Here is a 16002-nt window from a genome sequence, read left to right on the forward strand (position 1 = left end):
TCTTAATTTATACAAAAAATATAACAAATTATTAGTCAACTAATTAACCATTACTAACTTACTACTAGGAGGCAAGAAATTTTTAAATAGAACAAATCATTAACAGAATTTGCATAACTAACTCAACAACACATATTAGTGGAAAGCAGACAACATTCATAAATTATTTGACTAAGTCAAAGTAAAACAAATATTTACAACTTCTAAATTGAATTATTAATCCTTGAAATTTTTCAAAACTAACAATTAATGACATCAACTAATAAATACATTCCTAATCAATTCTCAATAATATGACAACATTAGATTAGACATGCTGGTTATTTATTTATTTTGGGTAGATTCCAATTTTTTTAATATATAACATTATAATTTGTATTTTTAATTATCTATTAACTATTACTTAAGTAAACCTAAACACATATATGTAAATTTTAAAAAATACTAATAATCATTCTCATTATCTTCCTAAATGCATTTTCTAATAACAATAATGAATAATGAACTTTCTAACAATTATAATTATAATTAACAAAATCAAACTAAATATCTGTTAAAAATTAATACTAACCGTTCATGTTTTATTCTTACATTCAATTACTGACAACCACAATAATATTTAATTTTCTAACAATTATAACTAGAAAAAATTAAAAAATTTTCAAAAAAAACGTTCTACAAAAAATTTTATTAACCATCCGATTTACATTTTATAATTTATTTTCTAAATACTAATATTCACTTCACTTCCTAACACTAATAAATATATTTAAAAAATTAAACAAATTTAAAAAAATAAACTGTGTTTGTTTTACATAAATATAACATCATGCTAACTACATTTCCATTTTCAGATTCTATGTTACAACAATAATAAAAATTCAGGCCATAACAATAATAATTTTCAAAAATAAATAATAAAAGAATTCAGCAAAAAATAAAAAAATTTAAAAAATAGTTCTAACCATTCTATATATATTTCTAAACTCAAATCCTAACAACAACAGGAATAACTAAATTTTAAGAACAATATTTATTATTATAAAAATTTAACAAAATATTAAATAAACTTACATAATCAGAATGGCTGAGATAGTGTCTAATATGAAACTCAGGGTGATCAACATCTTTGATTTTATATTTCTTTGGCATTTTTTTTATTTTTTCAGCAAACACACCCACTACCAGCAGAGAATGAAGAAGAAGAATGGAACTTGGAGGTTGAGAGTGAATGCTGAGAGTGAAATATCGAATGGTGAGAGTCCCTACTTCATGCACTATGTTGGTAATCAGGGCACCGTTTGAGGAAGTGAGGGTTGCACGATGCGTGTCTACATAGCCACAAAACGGATCATCCGTGTTGTGAGCTACATATCGCAGGGTCCGAGTTGAGAGCAGCTGCATGTTACACAGTCCGAATTGCACACACCTACTCCCACGGTCCGATTTTCTTCTTAACTGACACCACCCTTTTGTCTAACATCCCTCCTTTCCATAATCGAGTTCAATCCCAGCCTTCCTTCCATATAGAAATTAAAAAACAAATTTAAGTTGGAGAGAGATGTTAATAGTTGAATTGAACACTAGTAATTAATGTGGTGTGTGTTTGCTTAATTTAATTTTGGAAAGTTAATAAATTGGAGAAAAGATATTGATTGAATTGAACACCTAGTAATTAATGTATTTGCTTAATTTAATTTTGGAAAACTAGAATATAGTTGGTTTGTATTTGTATTTTTTATATTTTATAAAAACTAAAAAATAAAAATAAAAAATATTATAAATAAAAAATTAAAATATAAACCAAACTCATCACCTTTAAATTAACAATGTTGTATTGCACTATATATTAGTATTACTATGCATGATAGGAATTTTGTAACTAATATTTTTAGATATTAACCAAATTTTAGTGTAACATTTAATTATTAGATTTTATGGTATTTTTTAAAATTTTAAAAACATTAAAAACAGAACAATTCGCAAAAAATATATTATACTTTTAATATTTAAAATATATAATACGCAAGAGATGTATTGTATATATTAATATTAAATATAGAATATATAGAAAGCATATAATAATATATAGTGAGAAATTTTTTAAAATTTAAAAAATATCATAAAATTTAATAATAAATTAGTCTATTAATAAAAATTAACATCTAAATCATTTAACAAATTAAGTCCAATTAAGTTGCTATAAATTAATTCACCTCCACATGATACTATCTCTAATAAATTTTTGACTTAACGTGCGAATATATATAAATACAAGCTCTTCATTCTCTATGTTTTTTTCGTTCTTTGCATTCTCTTCATTGTCGTCTTCTTCATCTCCACATTTTTTCTTATCTTTCTCTTTTATTATCGTCATCGTTACTACCACCATCTTTTATTTTCTTCTCCTCTTTTTTTCTCATTTGAATTTCTTCGATCTCTTCTTCCTCCTCCTGTTCCTCCTCCATCATCATTGTTATCATTGTCGTCATCTTCTTCTTATATGTATAACAAAAAGAAAGAAAAAAAGAAAGAAATAAGGAAAAAAAAAGAAGAAAAAATATAGCATTATTAAAGAAGATATTTTTGTGCTTTTATAGCAAAATTTTGGTGTAAAAACTAAGAAACTTATGTGCTATTGTTAAGAAATTTCGGTGTATTTATATTTAGATAAATTCTGCATAATTCAAAACTCTTCCTCTTCCTCTTCCTTATCTTCTATTGATTCTTCTTCTTCTTTTTCATCGTCATCTTTTTTTTATTTAATTTTTTTTCTTGTTTTACCTTCTCAAGTTTCTTCTTATTTTACTCTCTTAAAAAGAATAAAAATAAAAAAAATCAAACAAAAAAGAAGAAGAAACATAATGTTACAAAATTACTAGGAAAATGATAAATCTACATTCACTCACTAAAAGAAAGAAAGAAATAAGAAAAAATGCAGTATCAACGAAATATTTTTGTGCATTTGTAGCAAAATTTCAGTGTAAAAACTAAAAACTTTATGTGTTATTATTAAGAAATTTCAATGTATTTTTATTCTGATAAGTTCTGTATAATTTAAAACTTTTCATTTTCTTCCTCCTCATCCTCTGTTGCTTCTTCTTCTTCTTTTTCATCATTATCATTTTTTTTCTTATTCGTTTTTTTCTTCTTGTTTTACCTTTTCAAGTTTTTTCTTGTTTTACTCTCTTAACAAAAAAAAAAAAACACATAATGTTAGAAAATTATTAGGAAGAGAATAAACCTATATTCATTCAACTAAAAGAAAGAAAGAAAGAAAAAAAAGAGGAAAAAGAAGAAAATGCAGCATTAAAAAAGATATTTTTGTATTTTTATAGTAAAATTTAAGTATAAAAATTAAGAAATTTATGTGTTATTGTTAAAAAATTTTGATATATTTTTATTCTCATAAATTTTGTATAATTCAAAATTATTTCTCTTTCTTCTTTTTATCTTCTGCTGCTTCTTCTTCATCATTTTCTTCTATCATTTTCTAATAATTCTTTTTGTTACATTCTCTTAAGAGGAATAAAATTAAAAAAAAGAAAAATTAATGTTACAAAATTATTAAAAAGAAAAAATACAATAATAATAATAATAAAAGAATAACAATAAAAAAATATGTAAAAAAATACAAAAAATGATATATTTATATTAATAAAGCACATATATGTATATATTACGTATAATAAAAATAATTTTTATTAAATTTAGACTAATTTAATTAGAATTAGTTGCCAACAAAATTTAAATGCGTTAGCTAATATCTAAAAAAATATATGAAATTTTGTTCTCTATGTCACGGACAACTACATCTTTGGTGGGTGTTCACCTACTATTTTTTGGGTATGGAAATTCTCAACTTTTGTATTTATAAAATTAGAATAATCTATTAAAACTCTAATTAATGTTAAAAAATAAAAAAGAAGAAAAATGAAATGACCAAAAGGTCCTCGAGTAGAAATGTCTTACAAAAGTTCAACCAATAAAAAGTGTTGTGATGTGTCACCACTTACGTTTGTCATTCCATTTTAATACCTGTGAGACCTTTTTTAATATTTAATAATAAAAAAATTAATTAAAAATAATCAAAATTTATTTTATTTAATATTTATTAATTATTATAATAATTAATAAATATTAAATATAATATTTTTATTTTTTTAATAAAAAAGTCTGTATAACGATTTTAATCAGCCCCAGTAAAGGGACACAAAAAAAGATTAATCCTATTAAATGGGTAGTTTTGAACATAGAAAAATTTAAAAAAATGAAAAACAAATTGTACTCTGACTTAGCTTGCAGAGAAAGTGTCACATACACATAGGCAATTATTCTGGAATCATTTAAAAATTTTTGTATATTATTGTATGATAGGTTTGTTTTATATATATTTTTAATATATGAAATAATTAGATATTATTAATTTAATATATAGTTAAAATTTGGCTAAAAATAAACTTTTAAAATATGTATTAAATATATTGTAGAATTATGTAAGTATATATGTTTCAAACTTCATAGTCTCGTAATAATAGAAATGATGGGATAAATTAAGAGTTAATTATTTTTTATATGATGAAGAAAATGGTGTATTACGTTGGTATGAATTGAAATAGGTGTATTTCATAAGTATGATGCACAATACAAATTATTACTTAGGATTTACATAACAAAAGAAATCGTTATTCACAATTTCATAAATCACATTTTTTTTAAATTAAAAAATTAAAATCGTGACTCATAATTTTTTATTTTTTTGTCTTATTTAAAATTATAATTCACAATTTATGTTAATTTTATTTAATTTTTTTGTCTTATTTAAAATCGTTACTCACTATTTCTTTTTATTCCATATCATTGCATTACACCAAAATATCATAATATTAATGAAAAATACCAATAATAATCCAATATAAAAAAAATAGCCTTAGTTAGGATTCAATTTTAATATAATATTTTATATTCAAATAAAATATTTAGAGATATTTATTTGAGTATGTGAAAATGTTATGATGTACGCGGAGATGTGAAATAAAGACAATTAGTCAAATTTATAAGCTTATTAGAAAATAAAGAATTAAAATGAAGACTTTCAGTTTAGTTCATTATGGCCTTTTCTTTCACAATTAAAGTGATGGAGAAAGATGGTGATTGAATTGAACACTCGTAATCTGTGCGTGTGTTTTTGCTACAATTATTACGCGTCATAGGAATTTTGTTCTATTAGTCAAGACAAGTACATCTATTGTATTTATTAATTTATTTTAAACAGAGCAAGTACAATGAATTTAAAAATAATATATATTATAATAATAAGTTTAGAGCAAGTATTTTATACATAGCAAGTATATCTATTGTATTTTATTTATTTATTTTTAAATATATATTATTGAAATAATTTTAAAAATAATATATATTATTATTTATTAAAATAAAAATATTTTAAATATTTTATATAATTAAAAAATATTAAAAATAGTTAAAAATTATTTTATATTTTAATATTTGTCGTATTTTCTTGTCTTATAAGATTTTAAAATTTGTATATCCGCGTTTCCTGTATTGTGTCCGTGTCTGTATTCATGCATTATAGGTCAAATTAATCTTTAAAAGATGAATTATTTGTCAAATTTATTTTTGAAAAAATTTACTCATCAAATTGGTCTTTTAAAATTACAAATTAATTATTTTTGTTCTTTCGTCGTTTCATTAACAATTTTTCGTCAATAATCTAATATGATCAATTAGATACTAACAAAATTATAAAAATCTATCATTTTTGTTTCTTTCTCTAATCATATAAATCTTAGTCTTAATATAATCTAACGACTAAATTAATAAATTTTTATAAATATATTTATTTAATATATAATTAGACATTATAAATATTATGTATGTTAACAGTTAACATTTTATATCATTAATTATTGGCGAAAATTATTAATAAAGTAATAAAAGAATAAAATTGATTAAATTATAATATTTAAAAGATTAATTTAATTAATAAAATATTTTAAAAACAAATTTAAAGATCAAACTATCTTTTTATACTAATTTTACTATTAATCTTGTTAAATTATTATTATTCTTAAAAAAATTACAATTCTGGAAATGAATTTTTCAATTCATATAAAAGGAATAAAGTATCGTTTTGTTCCCAATGTTTGGGGTAAATCCTATTTGTGTCCCTAACGTTTAAATCGTCCTATTTGTATCCCTAATGTTTATAAAAGTGATTCAATGTTATCCTGCTGTCAATTACACATCATAAACGCTTTAGTTTGAGTTTTAAAATTCTCTTCTTGAAGTTAGAATACAAATCTTTTGGATAGAATCGATAATCCACTCCGAAAAATAGCTTATCAAAAGTTGAAACTAATTCCTACAACATTTACATTATTCACTTTTCTAGGGACATAATTGAATCTAAACACAAATAGTGGGTATAATATTAAAATTGAACACATCCAAGTGAAACCTAATTGAGAATGAATACATCTAAGTGAGAATAATTGAAAAATATAATTTGATTTATTAGTATAATTGATAGTAGGATAACATTGAATCACTTTTATAAACGTTAGGGATACAAATAGAACGATTTAAACGTTAAGGACACAAATATGAGTTACCTCAAACGTTGGGGACAAAAACGATATTTTACTCTATATAAAAGTATCGATGTGTTTATTATTTAGTCTGTCACCTCATCTTTATAAAGCACTACAACAATTCCGACAGATAGCAGTGAAAATTTTGTGGCGGTTTTATAAAACCACTGCAAAACGGCAACCTGCGGTACATATAGCGACGGTTATTAGTTGGGCTGCAATCCGATGATACATATAGCGGTGGTTCCAGTTTTTTTCGAACCGCCGTTATATGTACTGTCGGATGAGTTATTGTTTTATATTTTGTGGCGGTTTTATTTAAACCATCGCAAAATGTGTATTACCACATATTGCAATGTTTTATTTAGTAATAACCATTTGGGTATAATCTAATTAAGTAAACACTACTATCTTAATCTACATATGTTTAAATCATTGTTACTTAAACTCGTAATACTTTTTCTACATTCGTTTTACGTAAAAAAAAATTCACAAGTTAAATAAGTTATATATGTTAACTTATGTGAATAAATTTACCAAGAAGATTTTCTTATTTACTTTATTGGCATTTAAATTTGCATTCAAACATAGATGTAAAAGAAGAAAATAAAATCATACTCTGAACTAATTAAAAATCAAACATTTTTTTAAAAATAATAATTATAAATATTTTCTATAAAATATAAAAAATAATAATTAAAAATATTTTATACAAGTCATTAAAAATTTAAAACTTTATAATTTTACCAAAACTATAATTTTAAATTTAAATTTTTTTATTTTAATGATTTGTTGAGCATTTATTAAAATAAAAAATTTAAATTTTTTTTAAATAAGAATCTTAATTTGTATTCTTAGATATAAGAATTCATAATAACTAAATTCAAAATTAATTAATGTTTTATCAAAATTAAATACTAAATAGAATAAAAATATTTTTATATGAAAACTAATCCATCATCTGCATATTATTATAGTTAATAGATTTAATAATACTAACTGCCCAATAAAATATAATGTTTTTGGCAAATATTCCACTAATTCTAAATATTAAAGACTAAATTCTAAATTTTAATAAATATTTTTAGAAAATATTTAATTTTTAATAATTTATAAAAAACTATTTATTATTATTATTTTTTATTTATGATTGAATGTATTTTTTATTGAATTCATTATAAATATTATTAAATGTACTATTTATTGTACTCTTTATATACGCTTGGATCATATATAAATAAATGTAAATTAATTCGATCTACTATGGTAAAAAATTAATTTAAAATTGACCCATTCGAATTACTAGGGACGTCCTAGCATGCATAATTCGAATCACCCTGATTCGAACTACCCTAATTAAGACTATATGCAAGTATAATTTAAATTGGACAAATTCGAATTATTAACATTACTACTAATTTGAATAGGACTAATTTGAATTAGTGTTGCTTTGTCTAATTCGAATGAAACTGATTTGAATTATATAAGAATGTGCTTTTGGGAGATCTTGGTAATATTTTCAATTTGATAGAATTGTGTAATTTGGTCTTTCATTTGATTTAATTGTGCATTTTACCCAACATATAAGGGGCCTATAATAACTATGATTAGATATAAAATATACAATTAAAAAATTGTGTGGCAATCAAATGTGTTCATATAATATATATAATTATTAGCGCTATATACATCGAAGAGACATTTGGCTTGGTAGTAACATGACATTGTTAAAACTTTTCCTTCTTCTAGGTTCCATGTTGTGAGTCTATTGGCGGAAGCGTGGGTTTAACGATTGAGTCGGTTGGATCGATTCTAATAACTATGAACGGAAATACTAAAATTTGGAGGCGGTTCTAAACCGCCGCAAAACAAATGTTGTTTTCCTTCATTTGGTATTTAGTGGCAGTTCTAAACCGTCACAAAATTGATAGACGTTTAGCAGCGGTTATTCCAGCAATTAGCTAAAACCATCGCTAACCATTTATCCGTAACCTATCTTTCAGAGTTTAGTTTAACTGCTGTAATATGACTGCATAACCGCCGCTATCTGCTGGAATATGTTAACCCTTTAGATTAATTTATTCAAAAAAACTTTAAATATTTGTCAATTGAATAATATTCAAACGTGTGTGGCTGCGGTTTTTTATTTTTTATTTATGTCTAAAGTGATCTATAAAATAAGCAAGTAAATTTTTTTGGCACAATAATGTATAAACTATTATTTGATATATTAGGAGGGTATATGTGAAATTGTGCTAATGAAAATTTCTTTGTTTTATTAATAGAAAAGTAGATAAACAAATTGATTTGCATACTATACTTGGTTTTTATCCTAGTTGATGGCTTGTACTTAAAAATTCCAAAACATGCATTAAGTATTTAATAATATAATATAAATAAAAGAATATATATATATATGTATATATATAAGGATAATATTAGACAATCAATATAATTTATTATTTTTGTATTTAAAAGTACTAGCTAAAAAATAATAATAAATTAATAAACTAAAAATATTAAACTGTTAACTAAAAATACTGATTAATATAAATTAAAATTGTTAACTTGGACCCTTGAATTTTTTTAAGTATGTAAAATGATAGCTCAATATATGAAGATATGAATCAGACAATAAAATCCAAACACTGCATGAAACATCAAACATTGTGTTTCCGTGGACCAACGCATGCTGTGCAATCCTTTTCATATTTCTAAATTCTAACGTATTGAATAGGATGTGATTTTGTGGAAAGTCATGAAAGTTGAAAAGAACAAGTCTAAATCCTTCCAATATGTTTTTTTAAGGTAAAATAAAAGCCGAAAATTTTTTCAGTCTCAGATCTTTTTTTCATACAAAATAATCTTTAAAATTTAATTTGATTTAAAATCGTCCTTATTTTAAAGACTAAAATTATACAAAAATGACGACAAAAGAGAAGACAGAGGTTGATTGTGGATAACTTCTTCTTGTTCTCTTTTCTCTTTTCTTCCCTTTTCTCTTTGCAATAGTAAAAACATTCTTTTTCTCGTAAATTTTTTTATAATTTTTTTATTATGAGTAATTTGGTCTAAAATTTTAATATTTAAATAAAAAGAACGATTTTAAAATTTAATTTTAAACCTTAGAAATAATTTTGTATGCAAAAAAATATTTAAAAACAAAATTTTTTTTTAACTTATATCTTAGAGACTAAAATCATACTTAACCATTTTTCTAATAATAGTTTCTTTTGTTTTAACAATTTAATTTCTAACTAATTTTTTTATTTTATTTGGCCGTATATGTTGCTCTTAAGTTTTGTTGTACTTAAACATTTTTGTTTAACAAAAGCAATTAAAAAAGATGCAGTCCTTCTTCTTAAGGAATAAATTGAGTTATATTCTTACATCGATCAATAGCTAGAGTTTGATATAATCTATATTGAAAGAATTGAAATAGATTGATTTGAATTTCGGTCTCTCACTCTCTTTAGTTATATATTCTTTATGAATTCTCAAATAACTAATTTATTAGTAATTTATAGTATCTATAATCTATAGTAGATCACATTATTTTGAATTTTTATATTATATAGAAAATAATTAATAAAAATGAGGCTTGAATCTGGATGGATACAGTATTTCTGCCAAAATGTTAATAGTAATTGTGGTGACAGGGTCTTTTCTATAATATAACTTATATTTTTTTTGTTTTTAATAAAATAAAGGCATAAATATATTAATTAAATATATTTAAAAAACATAAAAAAAGCATCCAAATTAAAAAATCATAAATATATTTTCTAACTTTAAAATGAAGAAACAAAGTATCTTTTATAATATTTTATAACCTTGACAAGTTAATAATTAATCTATCATAAATTAGAATTCTACTTAAAAAATTATTTTTAAGCCAATGAAAAATTGTATATCTAGAATAAGATTCGAGTGAGTTAACTAATCCAAATTGGTTTAAACGAAAAAACAAAGTTGATAATAAGGAAATAAAATGAAGGAGAATCACGTTTGAAGAGTATATACTTCATCATATCCAAAAATCTAATTTAAAAAGAGATATTAACATTGTGTTCATACAAAGGTAGAAATTTATTTAATTTTCTGTCTCTGTTTTTGTAGTATCTACGCCGTTTGAAATAAGTTGTTGAAGTTCAACGCGGTTCATGGTTATGGTCCTCATGAGACTGTTGAAAGAAGAAGAACATGTTTTTCCATTAAGAAACAAATAAAGAAGAATGAAACAAGTACCCTAAACAAAAGGTAAAACCGTTCAACTGCGACAACGACCTTGACTCTGTTGTGTCTTGTGTGCACTACTGCGAACACAACACACACCGTCCCCTGTGAAATGTGAATAATATTTTTGTTGTTTTTCCATGAATCCCCTCTCTGTCTCTAGCTACTCTCTCGTGAATCATCATTTTTACTATTTAATTATTTAATAATGTTTACAAAATAAAAAAATAAGCTAAAACAGTCCAAACTTATTTTATTTAACTCTTATTAATTATCGTTATATTTTAATATATTACGTTTTACATGCAATTATATCCATTCTTTTGAATCATTATTTATACGGTCAACATGAAAAGTAGTTATTTTTAGTACATCAAAATTAAATTTATACTAATAAAACAAATTTTAGTTGTTTTTATTGTCCCCTAATATTGAAGCAACTATCAACTCTCAAGTGGGAAATTTATACATTGTTGTGACAAACTATGTAAGTGACATGATTGTTTACACATAGTGCTTTTTGTCCAGCATTATTGATACCTCTAAGAAGTTTTAACTTTTAACTTAAGTGCAAAATAATTTAATCATCATTATAGATCAAAGTGAGTAGGGAAGGGAATATACCAAGTAGAATTTTAACAATTTTATTGGTTAATAATATAAAAATGGCAAAGAATAATTCTTTTCAATGTAAAATATTTTAGTCATTATTGCTGAAAATGAATATCCTAAAAATATTTTTTTTAACAAAAAAATTGTTCTTACAATATTATTATAAAAAGAGAAAATACTATTTCCATCTTCCTTTCCATCCTAATTTTTAAAATTTTTTCTTCAAACTCATTAAAAGAATTGTGTTAACTTCAGAGTTAACCCCCTTTTTTTATCAATAATAATAATAATAATAATAATAATAATAAATTCTTTCAATTTTTTATCAAATATAATTTCTCAACATAGTTTATACACTTCTTTAGTAGGACAAAAAATATATACGAAAAGAATGTTAAATAATAAAAATCCACATTGTACTGTTTGGATCAATAAAAAATGCAAGGAAGGAAAATGCAAAGAGAAAAAATAGATGAAAAATTTTATTTTCTATTGATTGGATGACAATGAAAATTAGAAGGAAAGGAAAAAAAAGTGGCGTGGAACCACTCTCAAGTTTTCTTCTCACTCTTGCGATGAAAATGGATGATAATACACAAAGTGAAAGTCAAATTATTAATTTATCTATGATGTTAAAAAAAACAAAAGAAAAATGAAAAATTTTCATGTAATTTTATTTGGTTATGATTTTCTTTCTCTTCTTTTAGTCTCTTACTATTATTTATTTATTTTTTTGGATTGTGTGTTCTTGGTTTGTTAAGAGATTTTTCATTAGGTTAATAATTAGGTATTACATCTTATTTAAGAATTTGTTATTGATTAATAAATGATTTTTAAGCATCTTAGCTATTAATTTCTGGTGATTTCAATTTCAAGAAAAAATAAAAAAAATTTAAATTTTTTAACTCAAAAACACATCATTTTTGACTAATTAAAAATATAAAAATGTTTCTTACCTTTTAAAATATAAAACGTTTAAATTTTTCTGTCGAAAATATATAAGAATAAATAGATTCTCCAAAAAGAATTAAATGTCTCTCATTCTAAAATTTTTATATTTTTAATTAATAAAAAATTATTTATTTTTAAAATAAAAAATTAATGACCTATTTATTATTTTCTTGTTAATTTCTAAGTGAGCTCCGTCGGAGGATTCGTTTTGCACATGGGCTATTTTCCATTCACTTTTAAAACCAAAATAGTAAGACACCTTAAGAAAAGTACTGCTTCAGTTGAGAGCGGCTTAATAATTCATATTGGGCCTTACAAAAAAGCCCAAGATACAAGGTCCAATTCAGAGGTGGAAGGTCCATTTAAGCCCAGTTGGCTAAAAGCTACCGCTCCAGATGTAAAAGGAAAGAATAACAAATGCAAAAGTACATCGCCCTTTTCTTTCAACCAATCGTATCGTCGTAACTTAGCTTGTCGCTTCAATGGCAGAACCACATGACTCTCATTCAGGTAACCATCACCAAAACCTTCTTCCTTGCTTTTCGTTCCTTGCAATCAAAATTTCTGCATGCTATAATCATTCATACTGCTTTTTCCATCTATGGTTAAATATTCGTCCATAATCATTTTTGCCTTTTTGTTTTTTGATCTGTTTCAAGTTCTTGGTGAATTTCATTTCGTAAATGATCCTTTCTTTATTTGTGAGGGGGAATGTGTGGAGATTATTTGATTTTGATTTTTTTTTATTTTTTACGTTTTTCATTTTTTTCAGTAACATGATGTAATAGTTATTATTGCCTAATTGATTCTAGTTTTTCTTGTTATACATTTGCAGCATGTCTGGAATAGATTAATTCTCGGATATAATTGAAAAAAAATTTATTGAATTATAGGAAGGTTTAGATTATAGGCTGTTCTAAATTCAGAATAAACTTATTCAAACAAGGATTGAAGTACCAAAATGACCTTATGTTGCTGAAAAACCAGAGAAGAACAAAAAACAGATGTCCAGTTTATTCAAAAAATTTGATTCGTTCAACAAATCTACTTAAAAAGTAGGTAATATTGATGGTGACATGATTCTTGTCTAGGTGATTTTCTTTTAAGTGTTTGTATCTTTGTTCTTCTGTAGATAATATTGCTATCTACATGATATTTTTGTGGGTAATTTTGGTATCTTTTTCATTCTTTAAACAAGCGATTGTTGCACATGTACAAATTTAATAAGCTGGCTACTCACATAAAGATGACATAATTTGAAGATGATCTGACCATTACGTCTTAGCTATCATTTTCATATGAAGATGTTTTTATGTGAGTAGAAATCATTTAGTAACTTGTGTCTAGGCACAACAATTAACAACCACAAAGTAAGTAGGTCTCACCATTATGGCACTCACTTGTTTCTTAGTTCCATTAACTTTTATGCGAAATTGTGAATGTTTTTAAGTTTTCGTCTGCCTAAGATTTTTTTGAATCTTAAATACACCAATTAACTGGTTCTTGTAAGACCAATTAATTGATTCCTTTTTGAATCTTGAAAGAAAAAGATGTCAAATCACCAAACATCTTTGAGCGAGCGAAGGAGGAGATACAGGCGGTTTTCCATCACGACAAGATGCCTACCCATGACAAAGAAACTCATGGGAGAAACGATGACATTGACGAGGAAACAGATACTAGTGAGGTCAAAGCCCCGGGCGTTCTTGAACGGGTGAAGGAGGAGATTGAAGCTGTAGTTGAGGCCTTGCATCCAAATAAAGACTCTCAGGATCATGATTCATCATCAAAGTGAAGAGAATGGTGGAAGTAATGTCCCTTCAAATGTTTTGTAATTATGATTCTGAAAATTTGTGTCAAGGGTTTAACTGTTTAAGGTGTAAACCATGAAAACTATGAGGACTTTTGTGAGCTCTTGGAACAAATCATTATTTAATTTGCTATAATGTATCAATTACTCCTTGCTATATCAGCTCTGTTTTGGATTTGGATTCTCTATTAGTAAGGAATAATTGTAAAGTAAAAAAAATTAAGAAATTTATCAACATTAGATTAATAATTTCTATTACATGTATATTCCACCAAAATGATGCAGGAATGTTTGATCATTTACATTTTCATTTACAACTACCCTCATAACGAGGATCTTAATGTTCCAGCTTTGTGATAGTTGTCACAAATATGATGGTAGAAGTATTCAACAGATCAGAGTAATTAAGAAGTAATGTTTTGGATAGAGTGCATATGAGATTTTGGTCAAAAGTCAAAACTGTTATATACTTTTTTGGTTCAATTTCTTTTTAACGTGCTGAATCCATTCCTTAACAGATTAAGAAAGGCAGAGAAAGCTTTTACCCTTTGGGCAGGGACATTATTGATGTGAAAGTTCTATGGTAGATTCTTGCATGTAAATATGGTATATCTTCGAGATTCACGTTCATCTATATAGGCTGATAGCTGTAAATGGAATGAAATTTGGATATAATCATACTAATATTATTTAATTATTTGTTTGACAAAATTCAGCTTTCCCTCAATTGTCATAAAAAAACAAGAGTTTGCTCTATTTTAAAGGCTAGTGTTTGATTTGGGTATACTTGATGGAGCAGCTACATTCTGTTCTATGACCTATGTTTGGGATTATTATTAATAGCTCTATAGTTATAGGTTGATATAAGTTAGGTTTGTATGGAACTATGGATTATCATGGTTAGCCATCATTGCATAAATGTACTCATTCTATATTGATACATCTTATAACCTTTTTATATATTTATAAATGAATGTAACTAGATATAAATTGTATTTGTATACACTAACTTATAAATAGATAAAAAAGAATTAAAATAGGTGGAAATTCAGGTGCAGTCGATTTCACGTGAAGTTGATACTTGAGAGTTATTAGATGATTTAAATGATTTGACTAAATTTTCATTTAACGGCTCTCAGTCAACGTAAAGTCGACTTCACCTGAGTTTTCACCATTAAAATAACTTGTCAATATAAAATAAAAGGAGTATTATACATGAAATGAATAAAGTAGGATAGAGTTTTACTTTAGTTTTACTTTTATTATAATTCTATTTGCAAATTTAAAATATTTTTAAAATTCAATCTTATTCCATTTGTAAGTTGAAAATCTCTTAATTCTTTCTCCACTCTATCCTAATTCCTACCTGACTTTACCCACAACAAATTGATTTTTTTTTCAATCAAATACAATATTCAATTATTTCATATTTCATAAACATACTAATAAAATTATTATTGCCAACCCTAGTTGTAAATGAAACGAAATCTGGGTATGATCGTGCTAATATTATTTAATTATTCGGTTGACAAAATTCAACTTTCTCGCAATTGTCATCGAGTTTTCAATCAAAAACTACCTCGAGGTTCAGAAAAGAGTTTGCTTGATTTTAAAGGCTTGTGTTTGATTTGGGTATACTTGACGGAGCTGCTATATTCTACTCTATGACCTATATATGTTTGGGATTATTATTAATAGCTCTATAGATATAGGTTGATATTAGTTAGGGTTGTATGAAACTATGGATTGTCATGGTTGGCGATCATATCTTGTGCTCTC

General features: G+C 24.7%; 1 long non-coding RNA gene across 1 annotated transcript; it reads left to right on the forward strand.

Annotated features, from left to right (window-relative positions):
* Positions 1–12790: 12790 nt before the first annotated feature.
* Positions 12791–14380, forward strand: LOC140175266 (uncharacterized). The gene is made up of 2 exons (XR_011865303.1): positions 12791–12923; positions 13958–14380. It is a non-coding gene; the product is annotated as an uncharacterized lncRNA (long non-coding RNA).
* The last annotated feature ends 1622 nt before the right edge of the window (positions 14381–16002 follow it).

This window comes from Arachis hypogaea, chromosome 9 (genome assembly GCF_003086295.3).
Source record: "Arachis hypogaea cultivar Tifrunner chromosome 9, arahy.Tifrunner.gnm2.J5K5, whole genome shotgun sequence".
In the NCBI taxonomy this organism is placed as follows: Eukaryota; Viridiplantae; Streptophyta; class Magnoliopsida; order Fabales; family Fabaceae; genus Arachis; species Arachis hypogaea.